The 24099-nt window shown below is 36.3% G+C and overlaps 1 long non-coding RNA gene across 1 annotated transcript in view; it reads right to left on the bottom strand.

Moving 5' to 3' along the window:
• Positions 1–7770: 7770 nt before the first annotated feature.
• Positions 7771–24099, bottom strand: part of LOC133269172 (uncharacterized) — a 53079-nt gene continuing 36750 nt past the window's right edge. The window contains exon 3 of the long non-coding RNA XR_009743350.1: positions 7771–7918. This is a non-coding gene — a long non-coding RNA (uncharacterized LOC133269172). The remainder of the gene's footprint in view (positions 7919–24099) is intronic.

Here is a 24099-nt window from a genome sequence, read left to right as displayed (position 1 = left end):
CAAAAATGCAGGCTTCTTCTTAATTCTCTCCATATATACTGCAGGAGACAAGAAAACTAAGATTTGAAACTGGGGAAAGTATCCAAGAGGAAAGTGGACAGGGAAGAAAGAAGGATGATGCATTCAAGCGCCAGTGTAATATTTTTAATCATTTTTAATCATGTTAGAAGCTAGATCTAAGCAAAGCATGAACCTTTGTGGAATATGATCCAGTATTGCACTCACTGTCACTGTTGCTTTCACTTGAGTCTACGATGCTAAAACTGTTACTTTATTTGCAGTGGTGGACCTTTCCTGCACAGTGTAGTCTCAGAACAAGAGGTGGAAAGAAATAAATCACTTCAGGAATCTTCATCACTACAGCTGAGCCTCTAATTAATTTAGGTATACTAGAAAGGACAATCTAGCTTTTGCCTACAAAACCATGCAAATTTTACTGGATTTGACCAGACAGCCTTGAATATACAGTGTGATACATCATCAAGGAATAACCATGATGAAACAAGCACTTTTGAGTAACTGGATTCTCTGTTCTTCCTATGTGGTAAGATGTTTCCAAAACATGATTTATCGCTAAATACAAAAATTCCCGAGTAGTTGGTCTCTGTCCAAGAGAATGTGCAAACTAGAAAACTATACTGAATGAGAGATTTTCAAGACTTTTAGTTAATCTTTATTCCTTGACTCAGCAAAGGAACTAAAAAGGAAAAATGGGCCCTTCCTATAGTCAGTTAGGGATCTCCATATATCTGCCAAATCTTACCTCTCTCTCTGCTGAGAGGCAGAATGATGTCTGAAATGCCAGAGGACCAGTTGGTATGTGATCTTTTTCCTTCTTCCCCAAATCTAAGTAACTTTTTATTTAGGGATACAGGCCCAGTTTTGCTCAACATGTAAGAGAATGATTTAAAAGTGAAGGAAATATCTGTGACTACTATTTAAAGCTAGAAAAGAGAAGGAGAAACTCACACTCCCACCATTCTACCACAGGTTTGCTATCTCTGGGCACTTTGCCAGTGTGCAGGATAACACTTATATGTGACATAGCCTTGTGTTTCAAGCAGATCAGTAGCCAGAATCAAAGCATCTGGTGTTGGCTGTGCAGAACCACTCTTCATAATTAGGTTAATATTTTATACCAGCATATATTTCATGTATCTTAGCCTACTAATCCACCATTATACATGTTACTGATCTCTGTTCCTCATTCATCCGTTCACTGTGACTGAAGGACATTAGTTTTATTGGTTAGAGTCCACAGCCTTGGCCTGATGGAGATGGAGGAATGTAGACCGACCATGTGACACAATAAATCCATTGGGATTAGCGATGATGTATATCATTTTCATGCTTGTGAGAGCACTGACACTATAGTATTAGTCACTGATAATGATCCATCTTCCCAGCATCTGCACCTCATTTCTGTGGAATATATCTACATCAGCTTTTCCCACTAACTAGTACAATTGATTTTCTTTTTTCCAGTTTTCTCCTTTTATTTTCAGTGTTGCAAACATTTTGGAAACTGCTGAACAGATCTATCTTTGGCTAGCAGCTTCAGCATATTGACCAATATTCCTTTGAGTTCACGTCTGCCTGTATCACTGCTTTCATTTTACACTTGGTGTGCTACGAGTCTCCCTCTGCATATGTGACCATGTGGGGTTTGATGATAGCACTTTACCAATTACTGCTCACAGCTGCAGATCTTTCCCAATGGCATTTTTTTGATGCACAGCATTTTATGCTCTTTTTCAGGCCATGCCTCACACTGGTTGTGTTGCAAACATGTTATTGGAAGAACTAACTGGCATGACATCCTAATTTTGACTAATATTTCTGCAGATCTTTGCCAGTTGCATGGCTTTGTTTATTTATAGCAATAAGGATATATATCCTAAAGAAGATGTATGATGACAAGAATGATCTGTAAGCAATAACTGTCTATCTGATGAACTGGAATTGCCAGTACTGCCTTTACAGTGAAGCATCATTGAAAGGTGCAGAAGAGCTTTTCAGAATTTACCAGCATGCTATTTTTACAGTTCTCTGCAAGGATTCTCCAAAGCCACTAGATGAAGAATGTGGGGGAATGTCAGGAGCTGGCCTTGACCGATTTCTGCCAATTCAAAGTATTTAAGGACCCTGAGGGCAGATCTTCATAGTCTGTGAAGAGGTAGCATTCCTCAGCCTGTTCCCAGCTTAACTCTTCTCTTAGTCCTCCTTTGCTCCTCTTTGCTGCCGAGGCAGTTCTTTGCCTCATGTCTGGATTGTACAGAGATCTTGACTCCCTGCTTCTGAGCAGATTTATGTTAGCTGTTTCCAGCCATTGCTTTAGAGTATAGCTGGCGCTATACAAGGGACATAACATGTTTTTTCCTGGCTTTCCAGGCTACCTGTGAACAAGAAAGGCAAAGCTGTAACCTGGAATCTGGTTTTTTTCTGCTTCAAGTAGTCAGATATGCTTATATATTTACATCTGCAAAGCTCCTGTTTTCTCCCACCAGAGGAACACTATGTCTCAGTGCAGGTTGTAAAGGCATATATAGAATGGGTCTCTGAATATGCATGTTGAAAGGGTACAGATGAAACATATGTGAATGGTCTGAATTTTCATAATGAAGCAGTAAGAGTGCAGGTTGTGATGTAATGCATAAATTCACAAAGAAGAAAAGCCATTGTTAAAGAAAACACGGATATGCAAAAATCAAATTGACAAGAAATTTTATTCTGTCAGTTACACAAGACCATTGACAGATGATGTTATGGGAGAAAATGTTTCACTAATGCAGTTCATGTGGCATTATCCCAGATGTATCTAAATTGCTTTCGTTATTCTACGCTGCACGGCTTGCATGCTTCTATTTTGCTGTGTTCTGCTTGTCTGTTGGGTTGTTTTTATCTAGCAGTCTGAGAGACCAAGAAATACAAACAAACTTCTCAAACACATGTAGATGTTACATAAGCAGGTGTTTCTTGCTAACAAATGAGATACTTTTAATATCAGCTGGATTTGGAGAATCATTTAGACAGTTATTTGCAGTCCATTCAAAGTAGTTGGTGGTTCTCATTGTTCAGTTTCTGAATGTTTCTAAGTCTAAGATGTGTGTTTTACAGTATCAAGGGAAGCGATGAGCTTCTATGAATCCCCCTTTAAGTACATTACACAAGTTCAAAAACATATAACCTATAGTGGAATAAAAATTTTCTGTCCCATTTTGTTTCAACTCTAGTGCTTCCTTTTTCATTTCCATAGTAATTTTGTTTCACATGAAGCTATTGTGTTCAAATCTACTGCAGTAGAAGATACAAAGAGACATAGGGTAGAAATAATAAGTTATAGCTCAGAAAACAAGTAGCAGCATCAGTGCTTCAGCCTGTTGATACTGAATGGCTGAGGAATCTGTTCAAATGGCATATTGCAAATCTTATCTCCTTGCAAGCCCTTTTAACCTCTAATAATAAATCTATTCTGGGTCTGGAGCAACAGAAGGATACCTTAAAAATCCAATAATTTCAGAAAGAATGTAAAATTGGGTCTTTACAAATGCTCATAGACAACATTTTGCAAAGCATGTGACTCCAGCCCACTCACTGTCACCTTTTCATAATCTCACTTTAGAGATGAACAAAACATTTCTATAAGTGAGCCACCAGCTAAGAGGGGATTTACTGTTGGTGGAAGTGCTTGTCCTTTTCCCTGTCTGCCCACCCAGCTGCTTTGCATGCAGCTCTGGAAGCTGGAAATCAAGACTGAAAATAGCTCAATGTCTGCATTGGTGAAACAAAGACACTCTGCTAGTACTTCATCATAGACACGAACTGGAAAAGAGGCAGCAAGAGACATAGTACTAGACTGCTGGTAGGCTGCTTTTTCTACTAGTTTTTAAATGCCTCACAGAATCTAAACCCCGATAAAACAATCTTCTGACGTGTTGTCTTTGAGGTTGTCTCTTGCTACAGCACACCTGAAAGTATATAGCACTGGATCAGTCATTTATTTATCTGTCAAAATTGGTCCAGTTTCCCACCTTTTAAGTAGAGTGTCTTCACCTGTGTTACAGAGAAAATCTTGACTAAGAAGGAATAAATGGAATCACTACTGTATGTTTATTTAGAGATAGATATTGACCAATTCCAGTACACTAACATATTTAAATGTTTCCACTCTCATTGTGAACATCAAATTTCAAGTGAACTCTCAACAAGAAATAAGGAATTTTAAGAAAAAAGTAGAATGCTGTAACAGAGGAGTAAGAAATAGATACAGGAGTACTGCAGATACGGCAGAAAAGAGTGAAAGATGTAAGAATAGGCAAAAACCAGTTTATGAAGGCCCATAATAATACTATTAACAGGTCAGATTAGTACTTTTGAATGTTGCACTTTGTCACCATAGTTAATACAGATCCAAGTCACCACAAGTAAGAACATAAATTCTTCCTTTGGATGTTTCTAATGCAAAGTTTTACATATCTTGTTCTTTACCTGAAAGACTGTAGCTTCTGTTCAGTTATCTTATTCATCTTTGTGAAATACAGGTAAATGGACGTAATGGCAGCCCCTAATGACAGACGAAGAGTGAGGAAAGGTACTATGCTCTTTTACCCTTCATGTTTCAAGCCCTCATATATGCATTTATGTATGCTCCCCAAATAAACAATCCATCATATATTTCCTTATAATCCCATCCAGAGGATTTTAATCATTTTGAAATGTTCTTTACATGCAGAATCATGGGCTCCCTCTTCCTTCTTCAGATTTCATATTTGCCAATAAACTCCCATTGTTTCCTTTATGTCTTTGGTCTTTATCTCACAGCACATCAGTTATTATTTGTGACAAAGCAAGTACTTCTCCAACACTTTTCTCAGTTCCCTATCCTTTAAAGAAACTCCAATCCCCTAATGATGCCAAAAGGTCTTCTCCCAGTTTGGAAAAAAAGGTGCCTCCTGATGCCAGAGCATGAGAGTCATCAGCACAAAAGACTAATAAAGAGCCTATAACAACCATACAACAGAATGGAAGGAAAAGAAAGGCTAAAATAAAAATCCAGTAAGCACAACTTACATTAGACAAAGGGCAGCAAGAGGCTTCCTGTTATAATTCTTTATCCCCATACCTCAATGCCTTATGTCATATTTCTGACATAGGGAATGGTCACATTCCCTACCCAATAGAAAAGGAAGACAAAAGATACTATTAAGATACTATTAGTGGTGGACGTCTTCCCATTCTAACTCAAGAAGTTAAACTGGAACAATTTAAAATATTAACTCTTATGTTAAAACTTGCAAAAGCTGTGAGGTATTTAGCACGTGGCAGTAGCAATACTGATGGAGAGGTCTTTTAAGGCATTTGCCAGAAATAGAGAAAATAAAATGTTAGCACTGAAACTGTCTCCTTGAATCTCTATTGCCTTGTCAGTAACATTTTGTGGCCCCAGAGCCGTTTTGCACTTTATGAGTTAGTTTTTTAACACAGTTATTTAGACATGGCTATTGGCCCGTAACTTGCCAGAATCTTAAACTAAATGGAAAGATTCTAAAAGACACCATTAAAATAATGTATTTAGCATTTAAGGCCTATAAAGAAAGATTTCTTTGTTCCTTTGTATTTTAGAAAATATTCTGCTCCATACAATTCATTTCTCTTGTAAACCTATGTGCAACCAATGTTTAATCTCTGTAGTAACAGGGATTTGTAAAACGAAGCACAACTCTGTCTGAAAGGGTTTATTCTTTCCAAGCTATGAGCAGGTCATAGTAAAGACCCGTTTATTTTATGTCACTGGATAATAATTTAAACTTGTAAATAGTGTCACTTTCGCTGTGGAGCTTGTGAGAAAAGTTCAAAACCACATGTTTTTTACTTTTAGATTCCTTTATCGATTTCACTATTACTGCAGAAAGTAAATACTTTTGGAAATCATTCACAGAGTTGGAAGACAAAAACCTTGTAACTGGAAAAAGGTATTCAAAACTTTTTTATACAAAACAAACCTACCAAAATGAAATTGTCATAATGTCCCAATCATAAAAGCTGGTGGGCATATGCTTAATGAGAGATGCGTGTTAGTTTGCTGTTTGAATTTGACCCACAAACAAACTAGATCCTCCTCCACTTTTTGTTACAGGAAATGTATTAGTGTAGGGTGGAGGGCTGTTAAATATTGACGTTTATTCCTCTGGAGATCTGGGATCCATTTTAAAAGACCCTGACTACTGACATTATCAGTGGATTAATTTCCACTTCTACAGAGCCTGGTCTTGGACAGTTACGGGAGATTGACCTCTCTGAAGTCTGTAATGAAAGTAGTGCTGAAACCCTACCACCGCAAAAAGCATTTCAACGCTTCTACCCCAAGCAATATTATAACTGAAGGGGGAGATTTTTAAGGCCAACTTTTAAATTTAGACATTTTTATATTACATTTATGAGGAAATCTGTTGAAACTAAACAATCAAGCCATCCGAAGCTTGCTATCAGCGTTACCTGATTTACTTCAGGTGTTGCATACACATACATGTATATATTATGGATTATATGAGATACTGTGTATATTTATGAATATTCTGTATATTTATTGTAAGCAATATGATTTTTTTCTACAGTTACAAAAAAATAAATCTGAATACTTATGAAGTGGACCATCCTATAATTACCTATCAAAACTCATGAAGATTGTTTCCAGTAGGAGGATACCTACATTGAACATAGCCCAATAATATATATACTCTCTTTAATGCGATAGTTCATTCTATTAACATGCCAGAACTAAATGAATCATAGGTCTATAATTATGCTAATAAAATAAAAACATTAACAAATACATCCAAGAAAAGAATTAGAAATGCTTTAAATTTAAAAAAGGGAGTATGAAAAACCACTGAGGAAAGTAAAAGCAACAAAATTTTATATCCATAGTCATAGTTAGATAGAAGATGGTAAAAATGGAATGACCATAGGCATCTTCTGAACCAGAAACTATATACTTCAGCCTTTATTATTAAACATCTAGTTTCTGCAATCATATTGTATAGCAGTTTTGTTTAAGTTTGGTACTCATGAAAACTCATGAAGCAGGGCCTTCCTAAAGATAATATATATGAATGGAAAGAAACTGTGATTAGTCAAATAGGTATTCCTGAAAGGATGCAAAACAGGTTCTGAAATAACAGTAAGAAGATTGTAGAAGAAATAATAGAGAATTTTTAAAATATGCTAAGGACAAATTCAGCAAAAAATCCTTATGCTATGCTTTGAATTATTCACCAGCAAAATGTTTGTCTGAATTGCTCCCTTGAAGCTGAAAAAAGACTTTGCATTTAAGATAAAAAAAAAATTTAAAATAAGAGAAAAATCAATAGCACATAGAACAGGAGCAATAATAAATTGAAAATAGGTCTGTCTCTTATGTTAAGAAACCTCTACAGAGCAGTGGAGAATAAAGAAGCTTTATTTCTAATAAGGATAAAGCTTTTGAAGAAAAACTGATGGCTGAGAAAATACAGAAAAGATGTTTCCCTCCCCCACTTGCCCTCAAACCTAAGCAAACAAAATTTATCCTGATAAAGTGCAATATTTAATAAGGGATGTTTACACACTAGAAAAAGAACATAGCTCATATCTCACATATGGCAGATTCTCCAGCACACATTTGTGCATTTCCTGTTCATCTAAATGCTGCAGATTGGTTGAAAACAATAGCATACAGAAACTTTGCTGGCTTTCGCAAAACTTGGCAAAATTATGAGTGGCTACAAAGACTGTAGATGACAAATAAATTCCTCAAGCTCACAAAAAATAGGCACTGGGATTATCCAGTTGCAGTTTTGTGACATCTTTATGGTTGTCATGGTTTACTCTCAGTAGGAAGCTCAGTCCCAGCCAGCAGCTTGCTCACCGTCCCCCCTGGCTAGTAGAGGAGAGAATCAGAAGAGTAAAAGTGAGAAAACTCATGGGTTGAGTTTAATGTGTAAAACAAAATGTGTGTGCACAAGCAAAGCTAAACAGGGAATTCACTCACTGCCTCCCATCAATAGGCAGGGGTTCAGCCACCTCCAGGAAAGCAGCACTCCATCACACATAGCAGTGACATAACCCTGAATGTCCCTCCTTTCTTCTTCTTCCCCCAGCTTCCTATGCTGAGCATGACACCGTGCTGGAATATCCCTTTGGACAATTGGGGTCAGCTGTCCCATCTGTGTCTCCTCCCAACCTCTAGTGCACCCCCAGCGTACTTACTAGTGGGGTGGTGTGAAGTGCAGAAAAGGTCTTAGTCCTGTGTAAGCACTGCTCAGCAATAACTAAAATCCCTTTGTTGTCAGCATTCTCTTCAGCACAAATACAGATCATAGCACCATACCAGTTACTGTGAAGAAAATTAACCTCAGCCAAAAGACAGTGGTGGTGGGTTTTAAGTGTTGCTTCAAATTCCATTACTTTAGATGTAATGTGTGTCATAAGACATCTTGACAAAAGATGTCTGAAATATTTGATAAATGGCAGGGTATGTGTGACAAATCAATAGTCAGTCAGGGGAATAAGTGCTATTTCCAGTATTACAGGAATATGTTTTTTACGAGAATTTGGTCCATTCCTGTTTAAAACGCTCTCTCCTGACTAAGAATCAGAACCAGTGATGCACGTAACTGCATACCCATGTTGGGCAGACAGGTTGAATATTCGACTAGAGAAATGACCATCTGAAAGTCCACTAATAGGAGTAACAAACGCGTGATGACTATGCAAAGAGCCACATGTATGGATAATGATTAATAATCACATAGCATAAAATATTAGGACTATATGAGAACAAGTTGACTAATCATTTTTTCACCACATCAATAAAACTAATTCATATTTTGCATGCTTTTCATATCTGAGGTATGGGTGTGTGGTTAAAGAAACCAACAAACATGAGAAGAGATAATGCAAATAGCTGCAGCAGAATAAATTAGTAATGTCTATGCCAAATAGCTGTCCCCAGAAAATTGGTCTTCTCTTATTCCCCTCCTCAGAAAGGCTTCTTCTGGCAAGACTTTTCAGATTTTAACAAGGAGCAAAATAGAAACTCTGAAAACTAGTACAATTTCAAAGTGAAGGAGAGTCTTTCTGAAGTTTTCCTTTTTAATCATCCTATTGTATGTTACAGAAGACATTTTTCTTCTGTTAAACTTTGTGGGACACTGATAGATGGAAGAAATTGCAGCAGAGAGCTTTGTGTGAAGATCACGGCATTTGCTTCCCTGCACCTAGCCTTTGAGTCTGCCCTGAGCTGAAGAATCACTTCTCAAAACTGATCATATCAGCATCTGCTCCAGTTTTCAACATAAGCTGTTTGGGCAGCTGCTGAGACCCCTATGCCCAGACTGGGTAGGGTGGCAAAAATAGCAATCTTAAAACCCTCTGGGTATGATGCTGACTAATGCCAAGTGCCCAGTTCAGCAGTGGCCATGGGATAGAACCCCAGCACTTTCCTTTCCAGCAGGTCAGGGACAACAGACGGAATAAAGCTGGGCTCAGTAACACCTGGCTCTATTTTGATCAGTATGGCAAAGTGCAGAGGCAAGGACAATGAGACCAGGTGCACAGCAGATATTTTTGGACACTACCTTGAAAAATGATGCGTGGGAAACTCATCTTGTCAGCAAAATGATTTCTCCATCCTTCTCCAAGTATTTCATTTGGTCATTAGGTCAATAAAGCCAGTTTAGCCTAAGCCACTGAGAAGTCTGAAGGTAATCTTCATAAAGAAACATTACCTATGTGGAGCCCCTTGAAATCCTTCCATACATGGCATCCAGTTTTTTAGATTAAAATAATCCAGCCTAACTATTTTCAAATCAGGATAGTTTATGTATGCAGATAGGAGCTGTATATATATATGTTTGAGAATTTGAACCTAAGCCATTTCATACTGCCAAAAAATCTGTTGCAAACTACAGCAAGTAAGAATTGTGCAATACATGAGCAAAGATTATTCTTAGAATAAGCTAAATTAATATTCTTAATTAATATATATTCTGATCATATATACTTGTTGTAAGAAATGAAAGTACAGCCAGGTATGAAACAATTGGATGATCATGTATATATGTATGTGAAATTGAAGAAGGAAAAATTTTTAGGAAAGGACAATGGGAAACAAAAGTAGTGAGCAGGTTCTATGCCACCAGCAGTCTCATGTCTGTGTGATTAGAAGGTCAATACATCTGAAGCAGCAAAAAGTATATGTTGTGAGAAATTATAAGAAGGTGTGTTGTCATGTCAGCCCTCCTCATGCAGTGAAAGGTCAGTGATCCCACTGTGGAGGAAAGCTGACAATTTCTGTATAAGACTGACTGACAGCACGTACACAGTTGGACATCATGTCTGGAGTCAAAAGATGAGTGGGAAACCAAACAGCTTTAGTATTACGATTTTAGCGCTAAAAGCAAAGTCATATCCAACTTCAATGAGAAATGGCATTTGAAACATTTCATTACATATTAATAACCCTTAATAACCCTTGTTATTTACCACATGAATAACCTTTTCAGAGACAATGGACAGGATTGGTTTCTGGTGCACAGTTTAATCCTGTAGCTTTCAGTTCAGCTATTGAGAGTCAAGAAGAAAATTGGAGGCTATGGAAGAGAAAACAATAAATGTGAGCAACACATAGTGTCATGAAAAACCATAACGTGTTCTTTTCCTCACCTTTCTCTGGAGTTTGAGTGGAGGGATTTTATTTCACCCATAAATCTCAGAGGAGCCTGGTCTCTGAAGCACAAAGGTCCTGATTCTGTTTTGATCTACAATAAGCTACATGACAAGCAACTCCACCAGTGTAAAATAGGTGTAAGAAGAATCCAGCTGTCCATGGCACTTGGATAAAATATGGTTCATAATTCTGTTTGTATCTGTGGAGCAGTCTCGCAAGCACAATACCTTATTACTGCCCTTGAGAAATTTTGCAGAGCTCCATCAGGCTAATTCAAACAATGCATAAGAGTCCTTAAGCAGAACTCAATTACTACTCAAGTGGAAGAATAGGTAATTGGACAACACTCATCAATTTTGGTATAAATGATATTAAGTGCCAGATCTGGAAAGCAAACATTTGGGTTACAAAACAGAATGGAGATTAATTTAATGAAACAGTCACAAAATTCCCAGTTCTCTTTGCTCTTCAGTAGGTTAGAAATAACAAAAACTTTCCACTGTATTTCAGGTAGAAGCAGAAAATGAGGTGCATTTACATCTTGCATTTTAAATTAAATACACTGCTAGAAAAGGAACCATAGTTAGACATTTCTCAAATTATTATCATCTCCAAAATGTTTCATCCCTACATAACTTTTTTCAAGCTGTGACTCAGAAACAGCATTAATATGAAATTTTATAAATGCAGATGGGAAACTGAAAACACCATTAATTTTATCCTACTTTAAATATAGGCATTGATACAAACATACATGAATGGAATCATGCATGTATATCATATGTTTTCCTTGTGGTAACTTTTTCGTAAGGATCATTAAAATGTTTCAAAAGCTATTTGGACATTTGATTGTTAAAAGAAGCAATAACAAATAAGGATTCCTAAACTGTTTGTAAAAGGAAGAGAAAAGGAAGAGACAAATTCATGAAAGAAATCTAGTCTATATCTCCATAATTTAATTCATAGTTACTGAAGCAGAAGAAATATATTGTATGGCTATTTTTTCTTGTAAATATACTAAAACTGAAATACTTGTCAAATCCCCCCAAATCTGGAATACAGAACATGAAGTAATCTGAAGTTCTCATTTTGATATATAGAATTTAAATATTTATATTTCAGAGGAATAACTCAGCCAAGCTTAATGCAAACTAGTGGTGATCTGCAGAAAGTCACAGCTGATTTTCATGAATATAAGATTCCGAATAAAGGCAAGAAGGATGTTGATTCAATCAATGTGCAATTACACTGGTCCCATAACCAGGTGCATTTGTACCTGTAGTGTTTGTTCAGAAAGAATGCAGCTGCTGAGGGAAGTAATTTATTTTTTAATGTATTCAGTCATAATGTAGCCATGCTGCCAAGACTATATACTGTACATACATATAATGTAGTCAAGCTTTATATGTATATAAAAAGAGTTGATCTATATTATTGGTACATCTTTATATTTAATTAATAATGACACTGGTAGCTAAACAAAATATAAAAGCTATGTGTAATTTAAACACATATATTTTACAGTAGTCAAATTATGAGCATAAACATGCATCCAAATGTTTTGGAAAAAAATCCTGAAAAATACAATAAATGTGTGAAATTAGGATTTTGTTTCAAAGCAGAGCAGACCCCTTTTTTTCCTGTTGCGGAAATTACTTCACTTTGCCATGGTATAGTGAAATATTCATAGCCTATACTGAGGACTGGATATGACCTTAGTGTCTAATGATCTGAACACTTACCTAGGATGAGGGAAAGTGGGGTTGCAGTTCCTGCACTAATGAATGCTTGTATTCTATATTCAACAATAAACCTATGAAACACATAAATATTCATTGGTGTTGAGACTCTGTCCCCTTGCAGATGAGTGTTCTTATCCTCAGGGAAAGCCATGCTTGATTTTGTTGTCAGTATGTGATTTGACCTCATACTTTGTGTAGTGACTAAGTTTAAGACGTCACTGCTTTGGTTACTCTTCAGTTTTTTTTTCTTTTAAATGAGGTTTTGTCAAAAGAGAAAATGCACATGGATTTACATGTACACATTTCCTTAATGTTTTTAGCTATTCCATCCTTGAAGGATATTGTACTTTCAATATTCTGTTGATCCTACCGTGCTTTGTGCTTTTAAAATTATCGATCAAATTGTAAGAGAGATCCAAATAAAGAAAAAGGAAGTACATGAGAGAAAATATATTCCTGTGAGTGAGGTGAAGACCAGATCAGAGTGTTCATGGTAACTAAATACATCTTGTATTTAATCTAGTTTCCACAAGAGGCAGTTCATTTTGTGAATTTCAAGATAATTTATCTCTTGGATTTACAACTAGAGGTAAAACCGACATTAAAATTCCTAACTTTTTTTACATTTGCAAATTATTTCTCCCTAAACATTTACAAAGAAGGCAAGTTTCAACTTTGCTTTTACCCTCTTCAAAATACAGGTTTCTGAATAGCATGTTAAGTTTGGCAGCGGGGTCAGTAACGTTGCTGTAATGATCAATAATGATGTCTCACTTCTTTTTATTCTGTTTTTTCTTTTTCATTCAGCAGCATCCCTCCCCATCCATTTCTCATAAAAATGGTTTGCTGACTCTGGCGAGACACACAAAGAATCTTCGTGCACAATTTATCAGCACAATTCCGAAGAGATGCTGCAAAGCCTGGGAAAAACAAGATATTCCCCCTTCATGTTCAGTTCATTTCAGCCTATTTTCTAACCTCGCTTCCTGAGGATCGTGTGTCAGAGTTGCTCTGTTAACTGCTATCAGCTACATCTGCCTCTTTTATTTTGTTTAATCTGTCCCCAATCTCTGCTACCAACTGTAAAGCATTCCATAGTTATATGAGAGGAGCAAGTTTAAAAGAGGGATGGAGAAGGTTAATTACGACAGCATACTTAATATTGTTCCCATTGAAGTAAATGGCATTTTTGTCATTTTGTGTAATAGAGGCAGCATTACACTAATTATAATTTTATAATCTCCCCATTAGAGAGGAACAACAGCAACTCCATTAAAACATATTGCTTAACATCAGATCCCCTGCTGATAGAATCCATAAAATAGAACTTTAAATGTTCAAAACATGAGACACGTAACATGATGTTATATCATCCAATATCTGGGCTTTTTCCTGAGCTCTTATAATCATTCTCATTAGGCAAAATTCACACTTTTTCATATTTTAATCTCACAAAGCACACCATATCCCAGACCTTTTATAAAATATACTAAGTAGAGTGCCCAGACTGATTTTCTTTTCCTTCCTAATGCAGATATTCCAGTTTAATAAGGGAAGAGAGAGCTCAGCATTAGTTTAGCTCATGAAAATTGCAACTGTGAGGTTAAACAGACCACTGGAAAGAGTAGTCTTCTAACCCATTACCATTTATTCTATTTTTTCTGTTTTTTAATAAGTTTCCCACTATTTTACCTCATGATCACAAATCAATAAATTAATAAGTACCTATGTTATCATAGAATTCTGAAAGCAATCCAGGTCTAGTCTTTGTATTACTCATCCACACGGATGGCCTTGATGCCTTTCCAAAGTACTGCAGAGATGTTTTGTCTGAATTATGTATTTTAGAGGCTACATTTTCACCAAAGTAGCTTCATGGAAGTTAACAAAGCTAACTCAGCAGTTAACCCCTGTGGGAAGTGGGTCAGTATTAGAACTTACATGAAAATAAAACAACAAACAAGTGAACCCACAACTCTGAAAACCTATTTTAATTACTTCAGCTGTCAAAATGATGCCATATGTAGAACATGCCCTTTTAGCATATTTAATGCCAAAAAGATGCTGTAGAGGGATTATCAGTAGCAGGACCAGTCTATCCACAGTAATTTCACTTCCCTGCAAATTTTCCGAGATCTGTAGATCTGAAAGGAATCTCATCTATTGTGAGGACCAGCTATATTATGATTTCTCCTGTTCAACATATTAATTAATATGGATTTTTTACACAGGTTTTCTTACCTTTTAATAAATGCTAGCAATAACAACTGTTAGATTTTCCCTGCTAAATTCCAGTCATCATTTTCATTATTTCTTGTCAGAATCACAAGTTTTTACATTTGAGGCAGGTAGGTTAAAAGTACAAATTGACAGGAATTTTCTAGGTAACCACTGCTTAACTATTTCTTCTTTCTTCCCTTCAAACTGCTTAACTTCTATGCCAGATTTTTGTCTTCACTTTTGCTGTGAGGTGTATATTCACAAGCTAGAACACCCATATAAAATAAATCTGCATGCACTATATGCTCATAATTATACTTTGACTCCCAAATCCAGAAGTTTCTATGAGCTGTTTGAATGTGCATACAGTTTATGTGTATCTTCAAGTATATAGTGATGCACCAATATTCAGACAATTTTTTGGGCCCCTTATTTCAATGATGCTTCTTACAAGGAAAAAAGCTAAGTAGAAAAGGGTATACTAAATAAAAAGATGAAAAATTTAATACCCTATCATATCAATATTCACATTAATTTATCACCTCAAAGGATCCTCAAAACTGTAGCAAAACTGTCACTCTTCAAATATTCTAAATTTCTACTCTCCAGTTTTCCTTAGTATTGTCACAACCTGTTGACTGGATACTTTCATGGACTACAGAGGTAGCTTAGCTTTGGTAACTGAAGAAAAAATTCTAACTAGTGAAGTAATTCTTTGTATTTGCTCACATACATACGTATTACATGTATAAAATCATGCCGTAGGGCCCACTGGAGCTATATGTATTGAAAATAGTCTAAACTAACAATTAGCACAAATTTTTAAGAATATCTGTATATACTGAGAGTGAAAATACTTGAACCAAAGTTTCAGAGAAGTCAGTCTCTTTCAGTACTTGCTTCATACAGGTTGACTGTTGCCTAGCTGCATACCTTCCTAGTCATGCTGGACATGAGGCAGATTTCTGAAGAGCTCCTCTTCAATACGGTCCCACTGCATAGCAGGGGAGGAAATGAGACTACCTGAGCAGCTTTTAAAATCTCACTATTGTGAACTATGTTTTTCATTGGTATAGGAGAAATTTCAACTCTTAAGTTTTAGTTCAATTTAGTGAAAAAAGCGAAAACTACTGACAGTGGTTGCAATGGAACCGTACGCTAAATTAGAAAAGAAAATGAATAATTCTATCACTATACCTGAGATTCACCAAATGTTTCAAATACACTTTTAAATATGCAAGATGTTAAACTCATACCCTGCACATCAGTATTCAATGTTTAAGTACCATATTTTCATATTTATACCTTATCACAAGGCAATGGGATAAATTTTGCCATGCATTACCTGCATAAGCAAGCAAACTACGGTGTTGAATCAGAGGTGGGTTATTTTCTGTGTGTTTACTTTACAAAATTAGTTTAGTTGAAGAATACTGGGTTGTAATGAAATTTTGATGATGAAAGGGCACTAGGAAGTTGAACAGCTGTAATTATTCCCTGTAAAAGTATGAATCCTATAGTAAGCACTCCTAGAAAAAGGCAGATTTTTAATAAATGTATAACACTCCAGGACTGTAAAACAAAGTGCCATCTTTCTCTGCATTGCCAAAACATGCAATTCTCAGTACTTAACAACTTACAAATCTTTTTGTTAATGGCACAAGAGGATGTAAAGAGCCTGCAAGAATATGGGCAGGAACAACATCCTCAGCACTGCTTTCAGGTCAGTGCCTGGAAGAAGCAGATTGTTGTTGATAGAGGTTGCCTTTCTTCCAGGATTGAAAAGTGAGTTAGGTTTTAGTGAAAGCTGAACGTTTAGATAGTGGATAAAGTTGGCAAGGCAGCCCTGTGAGATTGCTATTACTGGAATCCGACCATCCATCTTTTAAATCCCCTCCATAAAGAAGTTACATATAAATAATCTAATAAATTCTGACATACTACAATAAAAGTAAATTGGTGTCCTACTACAGCTCCCCAACAATCAAAGTAAATACCTCTCTGAGACTGGAACTTACAAAAAAACCCCAAAGCTTCCGTGCTTAGAGTCAGGCATATGCAGAAATCTTTAATGAAGACATCCTTAATGAAATGTTCCCAGAGTACCAGGAAGGAGTAAGGGAAAGAGTTTGGAAAGCAAATAGCATCATAGCTTGGTCACATATTTGAGACCAGAAGACAACGTTTCAGTTCTTGTGCTGACTATGGAAATAAGGTCTTGGATTAGGCCGTTAACATCTCTGTGTTTAGACAAGACTACTATAAACAGGGAAGTTCCTTTTAAATACTTCCCGTTATCCATCACAGTTCCCTGTGACCCTCAGTGTGGGTTCGTAGTGGGCTTTAAATCTAAAATGTGTAAATCTTCAAAGGCAAATTTATGTACATTCATAATATTAAGCGATGCATAATTAGATAAAAAAATTGCAACCAATAAAACATGTCAACGTTCCTGTCGCTGCTGATATAAATGGCATACGGAATTTAGTAGGTATCACTGCTTTCTCAGGATTTTACACATTAGCTACAGTTATGGCATTACCCCAGTACTTCCTGGTTGCTCAGATGTAAAATACTTTTGAGTTATATATACTAGAAAAAATCTGTTGATCACATCTGTCTTACCTTAATAGATAAGACTGTCTTTCAGTGTGATTCTAACACCAGCCCTGACACATCAGTTTTATTAAGCCAACCATCCCTTGTCTGTAAACATCTGCAAACTATTAATGGATTTTAAAAAGCAGGCCATTTGTGTGTATTGCTTTATAGTATTTCATGCCACACTTTATTGAAAAGCAAGCCCTCAGTATGAATAAAAAATTGTTGGTCCTTTGAAATTCAGGACCCCAAATGACAACTCTTTAAAATACTTACAAAATAAACTATATTTCAGTATATTGCATATATCTTTTCAAGTCAAAAGGCATGTAACAGGACTTCTACACTGTTACAAATACAATCCCTCCAAAATTTTGAGCAATGTAGCATCTTGAAATTTAAATATGTCATTCAATGTGATACTTCAGTACAAGGCAGCATTTTCTAACCCATTGTTGGAGAAGCAAATAAATGCCTTATATAACTTCTCTAACTAACCAAGGATTCTTCTTTCTCTAACACTCAGTAGAAAGGGAGACTCCCTCTTTGCTAGAAGCCCACAAAATTTTGTATGAATTATGCAATATGGTGACAAGCTTTATCTTTTCTTAGCTATAGCTAGATACTTTTTACAGTATGAAAAGTTATGGAAGTTGTAGGAGAACAGGGTACAGAAATCTTCCTTCCTCAAAATAGCATAGTTAATAAAACCCCAGCAAACAAACAAAAAAGCACACCCCCCCCCAAAAAAAAAAAAAAAAGAGAATAAAAGCTCTGAAATCCTTCAGGCTTAATTATGTGTGCATATATACACACTCTAAGGGTTTTCTTTAACATGTTTTCTTTTCACTATGTGGCATTGAATAATACTTATCAGTATTTAAAAACCTAGGCATTGTGAAAGTTGTTGAAAGAAGCTAATACACAAAGTCGGCTAAACTGGTTAGGCTGTGATGATTTAAACTGTCATTAGAGAAGAGAAATTCTGATCTTAGACATATGCTTTATAAATACTGTACATTTTTTCCAGCCAGCTTCATTACTTTAAACTAAGAAATGCTACAGAGCTTTATGTCAAGTCAGACCTGCTCATAATAAAAATATTCAACTTGCACTACCATACACTACTCCTGTTTTTGATATTATCAGCTAAATAGGATTTGGTATGGACAGTACTGGCTGAGAGATCAGTCCATCCTCCTGAGCCATCATGGGTCCTAGACCAGCTGGAGCCTCTCCAGTATTCTTAGCTCCCATATAGGAGCACTGCTCTTGTGGGCCATGGTCTGCAGGTAATAATGTGAGACCTCCAGAACAGTCACCCTGATACAGTATGTGGCTTGCTCTTCCTCAGAACCAGTGCTCTTACCCATGCTGTAAACTGGAAACCAAAAATTCCTTGTCTTGTTCTCTTGTACTTCAGGTGAAGGCTTGAACTATTCTGAGGAATCACAGACTGCCTGTCACCTTTCTTTCTTACTCACTATATGATTGCATGTGTCTTTACTGAAATATTGAAATGCTTATATCATGCCTCCCTAAAAGTCTCTCTGTATGTCCCCATCATCATCTGTCTTTTAAATTCTATTTTATGTTATTGGTGGTGAATGATCTTACATAAAAAAGGTTAAAAAATTGACTTAAAATTCTTACAAAGAGCTATATAAACATTGATGATGATTCAATTATATTGTTGTGAATAGTGTTCTTTAAAACAAAACAAAAACGTTTGAGGGCTGCTCATATTAGATATTAACAACTCTACCAATCTGTGCATGTATAGTAGTGACAGAAACTAAAAACAGATACCCTCCCACACGAAATTTCCCCCCAACTTACTTCAAGATTACATGGTTGATGAAAGTACAGCAAGTTCTAATTTCTAGTAGGAATAATGGCTTGTAGTTGCAATAATTTAAGGAATAATGTACCCCAACTCTACTTAATAAGGCTATAATTCCATCAAAGGCTTCCGGGGACATCATAAACCATGAGTGTGAAACTCAAGTGGTTTCTTCATGTCACCAGAAGGCTGAGATGGAATTACAGTCTTAATTTATATTCATTTTGAAGGAGCTTTGTTTAATATTGCACATAGATCGTGATTAATGCCTTTGGAACTGCCAAAAACTATTAACTGTGTTCATGGCCTTTTGAAGCCACCAGAAGTCAATTATGCCACTGACTAGTGATTCTCAGAAATTCTTTTTTCAAGAGCTATGGCTCAGCCAGCGCAAACTTGTATAACTATGCTAAAGTTAACATCAATTCAGTCATGTATTTTTATCGCTTTTCTCCTTCGTATTGAGCGAAAATGGGAAATCTTTCTTCCATCTAAGTGCATAGCTCTTTATTTATAGAAGTTCATGCAAATTAAGGGGAAAATTAATTGGAAGCATTTGGTTAACTTAATCACTGAACATCATTGAATAAATATGGTTTTATTTAAAGGATTTTTCGGTTAAATGCCAATGATTTGTCCACATCATATTAACTGTGCAGGGAGAAGCTTTATTAACAGAAGGGAAATCTTTTTGTTTAAAGACTGCAGGTAATCCATTTTAAAAAGTAGGATTACATGGAATAGCTTAGAGAGCCCACAGACAAAAAAAAAAACCTTTGGCATGGGAAAAAAAAAACAAACCCCCAAAAAAAACCTCAGAGAGGGAAATCCAGTTCTTAAATAAGTTGTGGATCAAAGTTACTAAAGGTAAAATAATGTCCAAATAATCTTCTGGTTAAAATAGCATTCAAATAATCTTCTGGTTACTCAGAAAGTTTTCTCTTCCTTTCCTACACTGCAGAGTAGGATTCAGTTTTGGATATGTCAGACCAACAGTCCACCTAACTCAATAGTCACTCCCTAACAAAGGAGAAAGCAAATAGGTGTTAGGGAGTATTAAGGAGCTACACCAATTTCAGAGGGAGTTAGAGGGTACATTCCTCCATATTTCCTACAGTATCCATTTATGGGCATATTATCCTTTAATTTTCTAATCACTCTTTGGGCTCGTGGATACTGCCTGCCTCCACAGCCTCCTAGGACAGAAAGTCCCAGTGTCATTGTTCAAGGGATAGCTATTGAAAAATGTGGTTTAGTATGATCTTTCTGAAGACCACTGCTTGGCTAAATATAGGGATTTAGCATCACTGGGATGCTTTATGGTATACCATCTCACTGGGATGCTTGATTGTATATCATCTAGGCTCAGGCTTCCTCTCCTGAAGGGTCTCAGCAGGTCCTGTGTGGATATTTACCAGCTTCTTGCTGATTTGTTAGATATCATAGAGGATCTGATACAGTAAGAGATGCCTGTATTTAGGTAATGGCATTGAGCCAAAATGTTTACATGTGTCAGAGAACCTGCCATAAAATGTATTTCCTTGGAGATGACATTGTGTCAATTTCTGAAATTCCTAGTGTTGAATGGCTGATATGATTTATACTTTTGAACAGAAAATACATTGTCAGTGTAATCTCAGATCCTCTTTACAACAATATATTCCAAGTAGGGAATTTATATTTGTAATTGATTAAGATCAGATAAAGATAGAAATTGGCCAAAAGACTTTCAATAAGAGGTTCATGTGATTTATTTCTAAGATGATAGTAGTGCAAATTAGTCTTTAAAGGCAAAAACATGACAACATATTATTCTGTTACATGGTACTTTTGAATAAGATAAATGTATATTCTACACCCCAAACTGAAAAAGCAGCATAAAAGTGTAATGAAAAAAGAAATGCATAGAGTCATAGTTTAACCCCAGCCAGCAATTAAGTACCACACAGCCTCTTTCTCACAGCCCCCATGCCTCTGGGATGGGGGAGAGAACTGGAAGAGTAAAAGTGAGAAAACTCATGGATTGAGATAAGGACAATTTGATGGGACAGAAAAGGAAGATGAGAATAAGCATATACAAAACAAAGGATACATGATGTAATTGCTCACCACTCACTGATCGATGCCCAGCCAGTTCCCAAGCAGCAGCCCCCAGGCAGCCTTCCCCCCAGTTTGTATACTAAGCAGGACATTATGTAGTCTGGAATATCCCTTTGGGTAGTTTGGGTCAGCTGACCTGGCTGTGTCCCCCTCCATCTTCTTGTGCTTCTCCAGCCTTCTCACTAGCAGGGCATGAGAAGCTGAACAGTCCTTGTCTTAGTATAAACACTAGTTAGTAACAACTGAAAACATCTGTGTGTTATCAACATCATTCTCCAAAGAAATGCAAACCACAGCACTATACCACCTACTAGGAAGAAAATTAACTCTATCCCAGATGGAACCAGGACACACAGCAATCCCATCTGGCTTTTGGAAGGAGATGTTCTCAAGCCCAGGACCTGATTCAAAAGGCTACCTTTGATGAACCACTGTAACATTACAATAACAACTATAACAATCCTAGCACAGACCAGAAAAATTCAAGCTAGGCGGAAGGTTTTCACATGATATGTGAAGATAATATCACTTGGCATGGGGTGTTTTGAATGCTGAGTGTTTACTAGCCTTCAAAGAATGTTGGAACACATGAAAGGAAATACAATCCAATCAGGGTATTTAAAACAAAACAACTCTGCCTGAGAAAGTCTCAGAATCAACAGTGTTTGGAGGCCAAGAAAGAATTCTCAGTTTCAGTACTATAGGGATGTCTTGTTCTCACAGTCTTCCTAGGCATTTTGTCTTGCGCAGAGTCAGATACATTGTTCGTCTGAAACAATACTGTAGAGTTGCTGTTTGCTTCCTTCTCCCCACAACAAATATTAAATCCTAGCTTTGCTTCCTGAGGCAGATTGCAAATTTTACAGTGTCCACATGTAACATTTGCAATTATTACCAAACTGCTTATATATTTTATCCTTCTGTGGAGCCTAGTGCAACCTTTAATATTCCTGGCACTCCTTTGTTACTATTTCATAAGTAATCACCTCTACCTGGCTTCTCTGAAAAATTCAACAATTCAATTCAGCCCATGTCAAAAATAAGTCTACCCTCTGAAAGTTTTCTTCTTACTAACAGCCAATGCTTTGAAAGAAACACTGGTGGAACTTGCCCAGGTTGCTCTCCTTGTTTAGGAGTTTCAGCACTGGAGGAGGTTTCAATTGCTCCAATCCACTGCTCAGGATTCTTTAAAAAAACAAAAAATCTCTTTATAATCTTGACACTTGTGGTCTCAAGCCATTCTCCAAGAAAAGGTGTCCTCAGGAGTTATCTACTTCATTTTGTACTTCAGTTCCTGTTGCTATTGAGTAACTAAAAGTATCTTTCCTTCAATTTTTAGATATTCCTTCTCTAAAAAGGAGCCATAAAGGACAGAATTCTGGATACACAGAATTAAAAGCAATCAATAAAAAAATTGGAACAATTAAAAGCAGTCAATAAAAAAATTTATCTACCGAAATGTTCTGGTGTAGATGCGGTTTGCATGTACAATGCTTTTCTGATCAATGGGTGAAAAATAGCGATGAGTTCTGGAACTCTGAAACATGCATAACATTTTAAAAGATTTATTTCCAACTGCATATAAGAAGAATTTAGGGTTGTTTTTTTTTTTGCCCTCATAAGATAGCAAAGCACTGTGGCACATTGCCCTGCGATTTCAAGATGTGACTGGATCAAGCCCTCAGCAACCTAGACTGATCTCAAAGCTGATTGTACATAAGCACAAGGTTGGATGAGAGGCTTCCTGAGGTCCCTTTATCCTGTGACAGCATATTTGTATGTCTTACGTTGCTGTAAATAAATAAATAAATGGGGGGGGGGGGAAGCAAGGAACAATTTCAAGTTTTTTATTTGTTGTGATCAAAACAGGGAGTGGCTTTGACAAATTCCTGCAGCAGTGGACTCCATTTACCTAGACACTGCCTTTGCCAGCAATTAGTTTTTATTAGCTTCTCTGTTCTGCATCAAAATTGGAAATGAAGTTTGCTAATAAGAACTTGCCATTTTTTTAATCCTGGAATGATCTGTAAAATATTTTCCATTTTTGAAACTTTATTCCTAGCAAAAATATGCAAAAAAGAGAAATTACAAATGGTAAATTGGAATTGTACATTTGTTGATATTATTTTAATGAGCTGTTAAATATGAATATTTATTACACTGGATTTAGAAGGTGTCAGCTTAAAAAACCCATAATAATAATGAGATGTTGTACATGTTCACTGATATTCCTCTTTACTATTTTCTAGGTTTGAGTGCTGCAATATTTATTTGCAAAGTTTATATACTTTGAATGATACTTTTCAAAGAATTTATTGCCAACGTGGACAAATTGTGGGAAAAGTATAAAATGGGCTCACGAGTTCATTTTGTACAGAAGGACTTCCTTATATTAAAAAAATATTTCCAATAAACCAAAGTCTTTTCTCCAAGTAGAACTAGCTGAGAGTCATAGGCCAAAACAAAGTTTTTTTAACTCGGTGATTCTTATTCCCTCCACAGAAATGCAGCCAAGAAATGTGTGCTATGGGAGATACACATGCACTGTGGAAAGAGATCATTTGTGTGTATTTGTATATACATATACATGTATAAATGTGAATACCCATATATAAATAATACAGCTGTATAAATACAGCTACACATACTAAGCAAGGGGGAGCATTCCTGAGTCTTCCTTAAGTTCATTCTGTCGCCTGAAGCCCTGCTAACAACAGTTAGTTACAACAAAGTGGAATGCAGCAGCATTAAGTATGATGAGAAAGATGGTTAAATTCATACAGGGTTTATGGAGACACATGTTAAAACTTTAGTGCAGAGGATTCACGAGGAAAGGAAACAGTGGTGTGTTAGGACATCTTTGTTACAACCTTTTTTAATAGAAG

Source organism: Pezoporus flaviventris, unplaced genomic scaffold, assembly GCF_033815535.1.
Source record: "Pezoporus flaviventris isolate CSIRO_AGI_PZ_B2104156 unplaced genomic scaffold, CSIRO_AGI_Pfla_v1 ptg000015l, whole genome shotgun sequence".
In the NCBI taxonomy this organism is placed as follows: domain Eukaryota; kingdom Metazoa; phylum Chordata; class Aves; order Psittaciformes; family Psittacidae; genus Pezoporus; species Pezoporus flaviventris.
Note: the sequence above shows the minus strand (reverse complement) of the source record. Positions and strands in the feature narration are given on the sequence as shown.